Source organism: Cupressus sempervirens, chromosome 1 (genome assembly GCF_028749045.1).
Source record: "Cupressus sempervirens isolate cs-2001-9-10 chromosome 1, ASM2874904v1, whole genome shotgun sequence".
Lineage (NCBI taxonomy): Eukaryota > Viridiplantae > Streptophyta > Pinopsida > Cupressales > Cupressaceae > Cupressus > Cupressus sempervirens.
In genome coordinates this window covers 657,431,651-657,447,334 of record NC_143118.1, presented here as the reverse complement: position 1 = coordinate 657,447,334, position 15,684 = coordinate 657,431,651, and the positions used below count along the sequence as shown (strand labels likewise).

Genomic DNA, 15,684 nt, shown 5'->3' with positions numbered 1-15,684 from the left:
CTTATTTTTACCTGTTCTAGTCACTCCTTCTCTGGTGGAGACCACGTTTTCCTCTGGGTCTTGAAAGATGATAATATCCTTATTTTCTGTTTCCTTTTCCTCCTCTATGGAACCTAGTACTAGCTCTTCCTCGTTGGGGAAATTGTCCATCCCAGACTCTTGCAAATCTTTCTACGAGGTAGCCTTACCTTCCATTTCTCCAGGCATGAAGAGCCTTTCCTTAACCTGGCCCTCCTCAACCTATTGAGAGGCATCTAAAGGTAAAGAGGAACTTGGTCCTAACTTGACTAATGCCCCTTCTATTCTTGCCATGCCCTGAGACACTTGGTTGTTCATCTTTGGAGCATATGCTACCTTTAGGGACACCGGAGAAGGGTCCTTTTGGCCCTAATTGGTGGGCTTATTTTTCCAAACTTTCTTCACCCAGGATTGAGAAGAAGGAGGAGGATTCTTCTTCTTAGCAGTCTTACCTTTCGGGCACTGAAAAGCCTTATGACCTGTCTTAAGATAATGAAAACACCCAAAAGGGACACTCTCATAGTCTAGTTGCTAGATATGAATGCCAAGTTTGGACTAAAAACAAACCACTTCAGGCATATCATCCCCTTCCCTAACACCTACGTAGATCCTCACATAGGTCAGCCTACTCTTAGAAGCTGTGATAGGGTTGATGGAGAGAAGCTCTTCAAAAGAGCATGCCACTCCCTTAAAGACGTCCTCATTCTAGAACTCCAATGGCAACTCAGGGAGTCTAACCCAAACTGGAGCTTGCTAAAAGAAGGATTCATTTAAGTCCAGTTTAGATGACCATTTTTGAAGTACCAGGGTGGCCCTCCCAAAGCTCCAGGGGCCTTCACATAGAATGTCAGCCATGTCCTCTTGATAGGTGAACTCAAAAGAGAGAAAATCCTTAGCCATTACAGTGACACTGACTTGACCTTTCAAGCTCCATTTTTTCAAAGTGTAGGCCTAAACCACATCAATATTTGGTCTCAGGCCAATAAACTTCCCAACAAGTGTAGAGGCCATGGAGGCAATACTGTGGTCAACAATCTCATTTGGAATAGCAATCATGTAAGAACCCTTTTCCAAACTTGACACAACCTTAACCGGAGGGAAAGAGGACTTACCAAATGGCTTGACACCAAAGAGTGAGGCCCATTTTGTTGGGAGATTCCCTGGTATGTCCTCACATAGGTCCCCATCACCTAACTCCTCTTCGCTGCCTGCTTGGATCCCCTCCTACATGCCTAGTGTCTGAGATCCACTTCCTTATGACTTCTTGCCTGTTTGTAGATTTGAATTTTGAAAATTCATTCCCATGCTATTGTTGAGCATAAGAAACAGGAATGGCGGGAAGTGATCTAAATCCCTAATTGCTTTGGCTCCATATTTTTTTCCCTTCAATCTACAAGTGATCGAGAGGACAATGATGTAAAGAGTAATGGAGATAAATTGGTGAGGTAGGGACATGGAACATATATTCCCAACTTGATAGAGAAGATTCAAGGCTATTCACATAGGCCTACAAGTGACCGAGGTGGCTGAAATAGGGCATCATCGACTCATGTTAAGCAATTTATTTTTGCCATAGGCATCCTTCACTCCACTGAAGAGGTCATCATAGATATCCATGGAAAAAATTTCTTTGTTTAGGCTTTTTTGCTACTTTTCCAAAGGTGACGCAAGTACTACATTCAAATTATCTCCATTTCTACATGCAAACCCCAATGCATAATATTTAATCAGAGTTATCTATGGCAAAGATTTAAAATAATCAAACTTTTCTGATAGAGATTCACTGAGATATTGAGCTTATCTACGAAAATATGGGTTTGAATTTTGTTGTTAATATTTTGTTTCAATTAAAGGCCCTATTAAAGTTTACTCATGAAAACCTTAGAAAATCATCCTATTAGATTAATAACATTGATAAAGATATTTTAATTTTAATACCAGGCTAAAAAATTTCATGATGACGTATAGGTTTGAACAAATGATTGGGTTGGTTGTATTATAAGTGCACCATTTTCTTTGATGGATGAATCTCCAGTTGATAGTAAGAAAGTTTTTGTCTGAGTCCCATCATAATACTCTCTCAAATTTATTGAAGCTCATTATCTAAGTGAATTTTACAAATCCTAAGGTCAATCAAGAACTCCTTTGCTAAAGGTTAAGCTAAATTGATAGAAAGCTATGTGATGAAACCTTTAATATAAAAGTGCAAGGTAAGGAATCAAATAGGATGACCAATTTAAACAAGTCAATTCCCCTAAGAGAATTAAATGAATAAATGTTCTTGATCATAAATCTCATTTAGATATGTGAAAGAAATAGTACAGTTGGTCTATTGGGTAGCACCTAAAATATTAATAACTTTGACCCTAGACAACCCAGATGTGATTACTTATGCTGTTGATGCTCCATCACAATGTATAAAATGCAATCCAAGTCCTTTTTTGACAGCAAGGCTAGTTGAGTTAATTGTTATGAGGATAGGACATTTGAAATAGATTTATGACCATGGAGACCTTTTACATGAGTTGTATTGTCTCTGTAGATAGTTGGAGCAAGTAGTAGAAGTTAACTCTTCGAAGTTTTCTCCAGATAATTATATCTATCAACATCATAGATGTAAAATGGAGGTAAAGAAAAGGGAATAACTCTTACAAAGATAGGTGAGTTACATTTATCCCTCTAGTTATTTTTACTTTAGTTAAATAAAATTCTTCTAAAGCTTTGGATTTGTTTTGAGGCATTCATTTCTCTTCAAGATACATTGAAAATAATCTAAGATTTTTGAGTCTACCATCTATTTTAATTTAAACATGCAAGAAAGCCTATGAGTTTATTGGATATTCAGTCTATTGGTAGGTGATTGATTTAAAAATCCATATGGGACCTATGAAATATAAAAATATGAGAAATAGTCCAACTCTCCAAATGGCCTATTTTAAACTTGTCAGCTTTCCTTTTTAACAATAGTAAGACTTCTCCTTTCCACTTTTGTGGGTAGTTTAGTCTGATAGTTCCTACATGCTATTTGCAATTCATCCTTACATTGTACTTAGTGTACTAGATTACAGTATTTTCATCAATGAGGCATTGAATATGGTTGATCATTAGGAATGTCTATTTCCTATCTTAGTGCACTTAATCTATTTATTTTTAATAAAAGGGGCTTCTAAAATTTATCTGATAAGGGATACTTTTAGTTTGCAACAACATTTTTTGCAAATAAATTTGGCTTGTTACTCTCTCTTTGTAGCATGCAAATAAGATTGGTGACTTGAATATATGTAGGTTTCCTGTACTCATGGAGCTTAGATGCCCATTTGTGTAGAAGTTAATACTATGAATTCCAAGGCATGCACACTTTTGTACTCTAATTATAACTACAAAGGTCACCAGCCTCAGGCTAGTCTTGGAATAGGATTTTGAGTACACTATTATATTCAGCATGTGGGTTCCAAGTTAAAGTCTTCCTTATTATGATTTAGTAGTTTGAACTTGGGTCACTTTTCTTATGAAAGTGGCATTTTAATCTTTGTGCCACAACTCTTTGTGCATTGCCAAGAATACTCTTTCTTCTATATACTTTTTAAAATTCTAGTCTCAACTACTATTTAGAAACTTTGAGGTCCGAGTTCATAAGTGTAATGTCAAGAGACAAGCCACAGTAGGTTTGCTGAGAAACAAAAAAAGATTGCATCACCTAATTAGCTTATAGTCCCTAGGAACCATATTTTAAGCATCTATAGATTCCTAGATGACCTATGTGGGTAGCCACTAAATATTGAACAATGCCATCATTTCCCTATTTACATTGAGAATTTCACTTCATCAGTGTACCCATATAAGGTTTAGGTGCTTCCCATTTTCACTACTTACAATGACAAATGTTATCTATCAAGATTTATAGTAGGAAAAATACTAGTGTCAATATTTGTAAAGCACAAGATAAGATATGATTCTATTCTTGCTTCAATCATAGACAAATCACTTAATACCAACAGAGTACACATGTAAAAAATCAACAATATCAAATTTTCAAAAACTCCATCCTGGCTAACAATGATGGGATTCCCGATTTACTAAAGTCAACCATGTTCAAGATCATTCCTTGTCAAGTCAAGTTTCTGCCATCTATAATCCTCATCAAAGTTAAGATGAATCAATCTACATTCTAGTTTTATCATGTGTGGCATGGAAATGAATTAGTGTAGTGCACCAATAGATTCTAATCACATAGAGAAGATCCAATGTAGAAGTTTGAAGTGTTTAATAGTATTTTGTAAAAATGTTCAATAAGTTTTAGGAGGAATTCTCATATTCAATTACGAGTTAAGATATTAGTACAAATAAAGAAAAATTTTGTCCATAGTGTCCATAATTTTATGACTTTACATATTGTAATATTTCCAAGTGTGGCATAATTTTTTTTAGTGAATTGACAATATAATCATTTGTAGTAGTTTGTAGATAAACATTTCGTGTAATATTAGTAGGTCCTTAAAACCCAATTATTTGTCACAAGTAGCTTTATCTCTTCCATGTACCAACAACATACATTTTCATACAAGTTTTAGTTTAGATTCACACCAACAAGAATCATTTTTTGTTTTCTTACTGGCAAATATTGTTATTGGCAATTTAGATAGCACTCGACTTAGACATTTGTAAATTTATAACTATTAATTATATTGAGAATCACTATGGTCATCCTCTTTATTAACAGGGTATTAAAAACATATCCAAAATTCAACAAAATGCAAGAGCACAATTCAATTTTATGGCCTCTGTACTAATACCTATATTTACTGTCCAAGACAAACATGAATTTTTTGCTCTAGGGAATCATCCCAATCAAACATCCTAATAGATTTCAATCTGAAACTAACTGTATCTTAAAAATCATTGTATTTACTAAAAATTCTTCGAATTTCACTATTTTTGGATGGTTAAAATCATTCTTACAAGAAAACCTTTGTGTACTTTGGTAAAACTGAGGGTTTGCAATAAATTCTTGCAAAAACCATTACATCTTTGTCCTTCCATCATGACATACACTCTAAATTAATTAATTGATTATATATATATATATGTTCATGTCACTACATTTCTTAGTTGATCTTAGAGAAATTTAAATCTATTTTCATGTAGAAAAATGCTCTTACAAACATTAAAATGTGACTAAATGCATTCATATCATAAATAACATGATTGTCTCCTTTACTACAGTAGGCCAATCAAACTATTTATGATTCTTGTGACATTTTGTGTGTTTCGAATGCATTCAATATGTTTTAGAATCTGCTGGGACCAAATATGGAATATCTTTGATGGTCCATTTGCATGAAAGATTGTTCTTCTTTTAATGTCTTGAGTCCTCTATTTGTATTTGAAGCTTTATTGAAATTGGGTCCTTGTCAAGAACGTGTTGGTTTTCCATCAACAGACTTAGTTTGACTATAAATTGGATGTCTAGAATTCATATCAATAGATGTTGTTTGTCTAGAAATTAATTTGGTTTGAAATCCATAGTATGGGCTGCTATGAATTAGTTTTTTTCCCCATTAAAATCTGATTTTATTGAGGTTCATTTCTGTACAAAAAATATCACATTGATGTGGCATTTATTGGGTTACTTAAGCCAAAGTTTAGATGCACAAAATTTTTTTTTATAAGCTAAAATGTTTCTTGCACTCAGGCTGCACCTCATCACTTTTCCTAAAAACATTCTTGGTCAAACAATGACTTTAGTTTTTGAGGTGAGAATCTGTTTTGGATAAATCAGAAATAAACCTTGACAATCAAATGTTTTTGCTGCAAATAAGGAATTCCAAATATAGTTATCGAGCTGCATGTGATGGGATGGTCTTTGCTTTTTCTTGGGCACCAAAATACTATTGTTTGGACTACAAAATTTATTCATAAGTAAATCTGAATTTCTCTTAGTATTGATTGCATAACTGATTCCCCCTTGATTGATTATTATAGGCCTTGTCAGTATGTTGAATGAATTATCAAAATCAATCCATGACAAATGGTTTTAGTTTTTCGATAGTCTTGCATGATAATTCCAAAATCAGGAATAAGATGGATGTTTTGGAAGGTTTGGAGCTATTGGATTATGGGATTAAATAAGAAAGAAGGGCTACGTATAGCTCTAGTCCCTGCTTGTGGTAGGGTAGGAGGAAGTATGATAGGGTAGGAGGAAGCATGATGACATTGAAGGGACGAATTGACATCTCTAAGAATCATGCTTAATTAAGGTGGGAATTTGAATGTGGGAAATTGTTGTGCACAAACTAAAGGCAACCTCCAATTTCAAAACTCCTTGCAGAACATCACTTTCCAGAGTTTCAAGAAACATCAATATCAACTTCAACTTTCCCTTTCAAATGCTTTTCAAATAGATGTGAATTGACTCTCAAGTGGAGTCCATGTCTATCTCATTCTTGGCGAAGACATAAGAACACATAGGATATCTATGAAGTGTGAATCCATATCAAATTGTTTTGGCAAAGTGCCTAGAATAATGAACTTGACCCAAGCCAGTGATCTGTGAGTTACTATTTTGTGCATCAGAGGCATATCAAAGGTATTTCCTTGGAAAGAGATGCATCTTTTTATCAGTGGAACCCTAGCTCCTAATTCTTTCTTTCTTAGAAATTTGGGGCATCATTTTTAGAATCTTGAGTTTGACTAAACTTTGCCACCCAATCCATGAAAAGCTTCTAGTTTCACATATTGAGAAAACTCCTCAAGATCCTGGTCCCTGAAAGAAAGGCATTTATGCCTTCTTGCAACATTGACTATGGTTTTTCTATCTATTTTTAGATGATCAACAATCTAAATCTCTAATTTAGATTTATGCACAAGGAAAAATGGTTAGACTGGCCCATTTAGCTGCTAGTATCTGTAAACATCAGAAGCTCTCGAGTTGTAAGTTTCATGCACTAGTACATTTGACCCAATTTTCAGACCAAAATTTTTGACCATCTATTAAAATGTTTTAGATTGGTTGGAATATGCAAGGAAAAATATCTTTTTTTAAAAAATGAATCTCATGTTGGTCAAAATATCGACCAACACGGGCTTCATATGTTAAAATGAAAAAGGTCAATTTCCCTATTTCATTGTTATGAGAAACTTGTACGGAATGCTCAAGACTTGGGAATCTGTTGTTTATGGTCATTATGGATGAGCCAAAATATGATAAGGGTAGAGATGATGGTTTTCTTTGTTAATGCTGGGATCTCTTCTGGTTGTTTCAGTGCTGATTTTTGTGGCTACACTAGGCATTATTGTTCCGTCTATTTTGCTTAGGGTTTTCAAATCATGCCATGGATTTAAGTATGCTACATTTTGGTTGACACGATTTGCATTATCATTGTTATAGTCATGGCACTTCTCGTCAACCACATGGAGAGTGATGGCATGCCCTCTGATGTAGAGGTGCTTGTAGCCAGTGACCATGAATTTGGTGAGTGTGGACACATTTTTAGTGGTGTGTGTTTGGCATTGTGTGTTTAGGGTCTCAAGCAGTCTTTAGGATGGTGTATTTACATCAATTTAGGTTAAGAAACTGGCTTTCAAAGAGATACTAAATCAGTAGCTATATCATCATAAATCCGGTTTTGGTTTTGAGTTCTAATTTTGGTTTTTGGCGTACATTTACAAATAACTTAAGGAAGTCCTTAAAAAGTGAATACTTTACTTGAGGTATAACCTAGTTTAGTCTTTTAGTATTAGTTGAAGTTTTCAAATATCTAGTTTTGATTTCTTTTTATCTACAATATGTTTCGTATTGGAGGGTCTCTTCTGTATTGATCTTGAGCATACTAGGGTCTACATTAACAATGTGTCATCTACTTAAGCTTGAGCCACCTTACCTAACTCTGAACAAAACATATATATGAGCCTAAACCATGGTGGAGTATGAAATTATAGCTTCTATGGGGTTTTAATAGGATTTTGTAGTGATTGATTATAAAAGGATCTTCTTCTAATGATATATTTTGAAAGAAAAGCTAATGATGCAACTTGTATTGGGTATGAGTGATATTCTAGGTGCCTGAAGTTGTTTGTACCTATTGCTTGCCCTTTAGATAAGGAGCCTACAATCAAAGCGGTATTACCTAATAGATGCAATAGAAAGAAATGGAATGCATAATATGTCTATAAAGCATCACATCCAATCACTGAGACAATTTTGAATCAAAATAACATGTTCGTATCTGACATAGAAGATTCAGATTTTGAACCTCAAATGCAAATAAGTGACGATCAGGATGCTAGTTCAACTAGTGAGGAAGAAATAATTGTTTCTAGTGACCAAGAGTCCACAAATAAACGAAAGAGGTCAAAACCATTAAAAAATGCATGGAGAAGAAAAAAAATGAGGAAGTGAAAAGAAAAGAAGCTATTACATTTTGAAGTAGGTATTGCTGACAATTTCATTTGGCAGGTTTGGGAGAAAGGCCTTGAAGACTGGAGATCCTAGGTAGATGATGGAGAGCTTGACTTAGATGCATTTTCTCAAAAGAAGGGTCCCATAGAAGAGCAAGAGCCACCCCCTAAGATGTTGATGCCATTATTACCTTTCCAAAAGGAGTGGCTAGCTTGGAGTCTAAAGCAAGAAGAATCTGAATTTAAAGGTGGCATTCTTGCAGATGAAATGGGAATGGGAAAAAAAATTCAAACAATATCCCTTTTTGTAACCAGTCATGACCTATGACTGAAGGCACTTCTTATTGCTAACTCATCTAAGCTATCAAACATTGAAGGAGAGTTCAGTAGAAAATCTAAGGTTTTGCCTTAGATTAAAGGCACTCTTGTTGTTTGTCCAATGGTAGCAGTCATCCAATGGAGAAATAAGATTACAAGGTTCACAAGTGAAGGAAGCACTAAAGTTTTGGTTTATCACAGTGCTAATAGATGTACATATACTGCAGAACTTTTTGATTATGATATTGTTTTGACCACATATAACATTGTTGAGTCAAAGCATAGAAAGAAACTAATGCTTGGAAAGGAGAGGTGTTAATGGTGTTATAAATTGATTTATCCAGAATGATTAGGCATACACCAATGATACTTTAGTGGGCCTCTTTTTGTGAGATCTGAAAAGCAATCTAAACAAGTTAAAAAGAAAGGAAAATAGGTAGTATATGTGAAACCCTCAAAAAATAAAATAATTGATGAAGATAAATATGTAGATGTCAGCAAGGGAAAGATGAAGGGTAAAGTAAAGTCTAAAGTGTCAAGCATTGGTAAGAGTTTTATGGATGAGAATTCTCAAAGGAGAAATAGGAAAAATAAAAATGTAGATCTTGATGACACTAAAGAGATTGGAAATAAGGTAGTACTAGGCTCATCAAATGACACGGGAACATTAGTTCTGCATTCAGTCAAATGGGATTGCATCATATTAGATGAGGTATGTTTGTTGCACTATATTTTCTATGGTTCTTGGACATAGCATAGAGCTTGCAACATAAGAAATTGATATAATCAATTATGAATTCTTGCCAGTGACAATAAGTACTCAAGAAACACACAGTATGCAATCAAATAAATGATATTTATGATACATTTTAAATGTTTTTGAAGCAAAAAAAGAGCTTCATTTATGAAAATAATTATATGTCTTACTTTGTTGTAAATCATTTAGGGGTTGACTCTTTTATATGTTAGGCCCATTTTATCAAGGACCGATCATGTAGTACTACTAAAGTTGTATTCTCATTAGAGTCATCTTACAAGTGGGCTCTGAGTGGAACTCCTCTTCAAAACCATGTTGGAGAATTAAACTCTCTTGTAAGTTTTTCATCCAATTTTTATATTAACATGTTCTGTATCCTTTAAAAGGTATAGATTTCTTATATGAATTGTTGGATCATTTATAAATCATGTGCCATGGATTTGAAATGCACTACATGTATGCTTCTTACAAATCTTTCCTTACTCCTATTACTACTATAAGAAATGCAACTGCAAATCACTTGATTATAGGTAACTTCTCTTACATAAGGCTTAAAGTGAACCCATTTGTAGATGCAATTTCTTGAGCTAGCCAGTTTTGTGTTCATTCAATTTAGTGCCTTATTATTTCAAGGATCCAAAATATTTTTGTGCACATAGTTAATAGTTTTTAAAAATATATACCACACACATTCACATGAGACAACATTGTCTTGACTCTATAACTTATTTTTTATACTTTTTAGTGTTCATGGACACTATAAGGCTGATTCAGTGTTATCTTTCGTTTATAAATTTTAATCTCATATATGCTTTTTTATTTATATGTGAGTTAATAAGAATAATATATTGATATTTTTCATGTGTTAGGGAGTCATAGAATGAGGTAAAAATTTCATGGGCAAGGGGGAGAAGGATCCTAATTTGGGGATTATTTGGCAAGGGCCTGGGAGTATAGCCCCTGATTGGTTGATTGGCAGCACCTCTCATAGTACTTGGGAGTAGTGCCCTTTGTGCATTCTTTTACATGGCATATGATGGGATGGAGGGGCTGAACCCCCACCCTCAAATCTGATTTAATGTCTTTGACATTACATGCCCTTAGTGGTGCATGCTATTTTCATAATTTATCACATTATTCTCTCCAAAACCAAGTCCTCACTATTTTAGTATTTCTAGCCAATTCACCACTGTTTAGAGAACTAACAATGAAGTTGAAGTATCTTGTTGGTCAAAATGAAAAGGGATATGCAATTTTTATAGCTTTTTTTTAATGGTTTAGGGTGTGGGTGGGGTAAATGAGAGTATTAGAAATTAGGATTAGTGATCCAAATTTTTTAAAATGCCCTTTTTAAATGTTAGATGTGGTGGACAACACAAAGTTTTTAAGATATTTAGGAGACATTGATTTTCTTGATTATCTTGGAGGCCAGGGGATGTCCCAGCATTTTCCCAATGTCCCCACTTTAAGGGAGTGGTGGTGGTGGTACAACAGAGGTATGTTTTATTACCATTGTGGGGTCTCAAGATTGTTGCTGTTAGATGACAAAAATATGGTGGAAAGCTTAAAGCTTTTGAAATGTTGTTGGGACTCTTGTGTTCTTGGAGAATCCTAGCATCCTCTCAACATTCTCACTTTGAGGGAGACATCTACTACCTAGTAGTGGTGGTGACTACATGCCAGAGGAATGTTTCTTTGACATCTTGGGGTCCCAAAAATGTTGTTAAATGGCTACAAGTTGTTGTAGATAGCTTAAAGTTTGTGAGATATTCAAGAGACACTTGGTTGATTTTCTTAAGTATATTAGGGAAATTCTATCATCCCTTTAATGTCCCCACTTTGAGGGAGACGTCTCCTATGTGGTAGTGGTGGCACATAGGAGGAATGTTTCACTGTCATCTCAGGGTCTCAAAAATACCATTGTTAGTCTACATTTTGTTGGGGGTGGGGTAGGGTGTCACTTATGTAACATTTGATCTTGTGGATGGTTAGATGGATAAGGTCTTTTTTGTTGTTGAAAATGGTAGTTGATTACAGAAAAATTATAACAATTTATATGAAAACTCTCATCAATAAGATTGTATTTTGATGCTAATATTTTTTTACCACAAGGTGTGATAGTAAATGGTTCAAAATTCTTATACATTGTGATGTATTATTAGGACTTAATGCATATTTCATGAGTAGTGGTTCATAAGAACCCATACTCATTAGCTTGAATTGTTTGTTTAATACCCATTGCATTGAGGTGATGCCTACAAGGTTGAATTCATAAAAATCATTTTTCATCAACTTAAATTGTTTGTTTAGTACCCATTGCATTGAGGTGACGCTTACAAGGTTGAAGTATTGCAACTTCCTAGAAGGTCTACCTACTCAATTCTATGATGATTTAACTTTGCTTGACCATAAAGTTTTGCCCAAGATTAAGCCTTCTTAGCTTGCCATGCCATTGCAAAACCTTCAACAAGTTTTGTGCCTTATGAACCATTGATCATAGCTTTGCTCAGTTCCTTCAATAACAACTAGGTGGTATTTTTTGTCATGTCAAATTATGTGATGTTTAATTAGTACTGATCTTGAAACAATTGCAAGAGTAGTGGTTTACAAGAGCTCATCTCTTGTGATTACAAATAGTTCACTTAGCACTCATTGCATCCATGTGATCCTCATGCATGTGAAGCATTTGAGATTTATTGGGTGTTTTTGTTGCAGGACCAGTACAAATTTATTTGCATCTACAAAAAAGAAAGCATGAAGAGTGTGAAGGAGAAAATGTTGCAGGTCTAGGAGCTCAAAATGCTGTTAATAAATTTTTTTTGGGTGCCCATTGTTTAAAATTTTATGGAAGTCTCTCTGGGGTTTAACAACCAAGCATGACTAGAGTTTGGTAGGACAAACCCAAAGTAGAGGAATTTGTCATGGAGTTGATAGCAGTAGCATTAGATGTTTTGGATAATCTACACTCCCCATTGGACAACCAATGACATGTGTGTAATATGTGCAACCCAAAATCATGTTATATAACAAATTTATATATAAATCCATAAATTGATTAATTAATACAATATTCTTGTAATCTTATAAAGATATATAGGAGGGATGTGAAATATATATCTTTCTATTAGTTTATTCATTATTGTATTTATATATAAATATATATAGGAATATCAAATTACATATTATATTGTATAACTAAACCCTGCCATATTGATTTTGGGATTGTTTCACCATATTGCCAAAACCAATTTTTGTAAACTGGCAACTCACCACAGAGTAGCTAGATGTTTTGTGACAAAAAACTAGAAAATATAGTTGCATTTATATAGGATGAAGGTTTATTAAAATTTAAAGAGGGAAATCTGTAATGAATATTATAGTCCAAGAGCTCTGACCAGCTGGAGATGAATATAATAAAGAAGTAGGGGATAGTAGATTAGATAATATAATAACATTACAACATAATGCACATGAATAAGAAAGGAAATTAGGAAACTAATGCAATTCTCATCATTCTGGCTTCATCATCACCTTTACAATATATTTTCCTTAATAATATTCCCAAATGAAAACACTAAAAAAAATCCAATTTCTTGTGGCTTGTATCAGATTAGAATGTTAGCATCACAGTGAGAAAATGTGGTTATCTGGATATAGGAAGAAAATCAATATAAGATTGTAAGAGCATGATGGCACATTGGGCTGCCTCTATGTTTGATCTTTTTTATTGTCAGATGGTTCATGGTGATCTTGTTGGCATTTTTGTAATGATGCATATATTTCTGTCACCTCTCAAAATTTTCTTAACAAGCACATTTACTTGTCATTGCCCTGATTTTTTTCAACTGAAGATGTCCACTCAGTCTTTTTAACTATTAAATCATAAAAGGCTTTTTCTTAATTTGACAAATAAATAAATCCTTATCATAAAGGCAACAATAGTCATAGAAAATAAGCCCTTTCCAGTTTAAAATAGAGTCCATCAAAAAGTACACCTTAACAATTTATCAAATGAAATGCTTTTATCATTGATTGACACACTAAAATAAAGATTAGATAGTACTTTTTATTATTTATTTCCACCCAAACAAAGGTTCCTACAAAATGCAACAATAGGTGGAAAAAACACTGGTGATAAGGGATGATGGATAATAGCTATGTGTGGTCGAGGAAGGAATCAAATGGTGGTGAGTCAGTGGTCATGGATGAAAGGAGGGAATGATTGAATTATGTGTAGAGATAAAAATAGTGGAGAGCGTATAAGATGGACTCACAAGGAAGCCATGTGTACACCTTTGAAATAATAACTAAAAAGAACCAATTACTATTCAACTAAATTTAAGTCGTGTCAACCAATCTCTCTCTTCTCAATTATGGGGTTTAAAATGTGACCACTAAGAAAATGGATTAATCACCACTGAAAGAAGTTGACCAAAATGAAATGTATCAAAACCTTGAAGGACATACCAATGGCAAAAATACAAGAGGGCCAATTAAGAATCTATTGGAATGATCTCGCCCAAGATGAAAATGGCCACTAATTTATGTAACAACCAACAAAAAATGTTTGTAGAGAATAGAAGTAGTGGAGCAACAAGTTCTAATACATATTTCCTACAAAGAAAATGTAAAGCTTCAACACTATGCATGGGTTTTGGAAAAACTCCACAGAGAGATATTTGGTGGTCACACCAATATAAATAAAAAATCTAACTATTGGGAAATCATGGGATGTGTTGGCCCTATGATTTCCTATGTGGGTCTTATTAGTTCTTGCCATTGCATGGTGGAACTATTGTGTAGGGTTTTCACTAAGTTGTTATTAAAAATTTTGGTCCTAGCGAATCATGTTTCATCATTAGTGCTCCAGCAATGCTATTTTCTAGTGTATGTAAGAAAGAGTTGCACAAGTTTTACCCATGTCAGCCCAATTTCACATGTCATCTTCCTCAGTTGACTTCTGATTATGTAGGAAGGTTTCTATGCACTATTAAGGTGCAATCCTCAAAGTGCCTGTGTCAAAAATTCCCAATTTTCACTGCAAAAAAAAAGGCTTTTAGAGAAGCTTTTCTTCATAGACACTTGCAGTTGCAATTGTCAAATGGCTTCTTGCATGGTTTCCCCTCATGCAGATGATCCATGTGGTGATTTTTATAGCCTGTGCTCATAGATTTAGGTGAAAGAGCATTAAAGAAGAATGAACAAATGTCTTCTACAAAAACTACTTCCTAGCTATTTGTGATGCACCGAGGTTACCGGATCATTCTCTCTACCCCAACCAGTATGGCATCAAATTTCATTTCATTCTGCAACAAGTTTTGGAGCTTTACTTTTATTTTACATTCTTTTGTAATTGATTTTGAAAGTTTTAGTGGGTTTAGGATCTTGTTGGAAAATTTAGAGTTGGGTTAATAAATTCTATTATGTATATTAATTTCACTTGGAGTTCAAGATTTTGGTTGTAATCTATTGAGATCTATCAATTTGAATCACTCTTAAATGTTAAGGAAAGCTATTCACTAATAATAGATTTTGAAAATTTGAATGTTTTTGTGGTCTGGTTTATAAACATGTACTTGGGTTACCAAATTTTCTTATCCGTCTCTATTTGAATTTTGTCAGGTTTGAGAGTTTTTCTTGTTAATAAACATTATAGAACTGGGTTATATTCAGATACAAGTATGGAGATTTTTTCCTTTTGAGTGGGTTTGATTGATTTTGAGATGTTGAGGACCTTGGCTCACAAGTTGATGAATGTTTAAATGTTGTGGAATTGTTCTAAATGGTATATATCTTTTATTGTATTTGTTGTATTAAGCAGATATTTAATATAGTTGTGGTGTATTGAGGTTTCAAACTACAAAATACTTGAATTGGGGATGTATCCCTTTGTATTGGTTTTCATTCTTTTGAGTTAGTGAAGCTCATAGCTCAAATGCTAAACTACCTTTAATGGGATGCTTGAATTAATGGAATGTATGCAAATTATAACCCAAGTTCAAGACTAGGCTATAGAAAATCTCTCTAGCATGAAATGGGTATTATTACTATTTTGGTTATTTTAAGTTGAGATTTTACAGAACTTTGGTATGCTGATCTTTCAAGAAACAATACACTTGATAGTTTATTTTGGCATGCATTCCTTAATCTTTATTTATTATTTTGATTTGACAAGTTTCATGGTTCAATTTTTT

At 34.0% G+C, this 15,684-nt stretch overlaps 1 pseudogene; it reads left to right on the top strand.

Moving 5' to 3' along the window:
• Positions 1-7,407: 7,407 nt before the first annotated feature.
• LOC149579611 (helicase-like transcription factor CHR28) lies at positions 7,408-10,024 on the top strand (annotated as a pseudogene).
• The last annotated feature ends 5,660 nt before the right edge of the window (positions 10,025-15,684 follow it).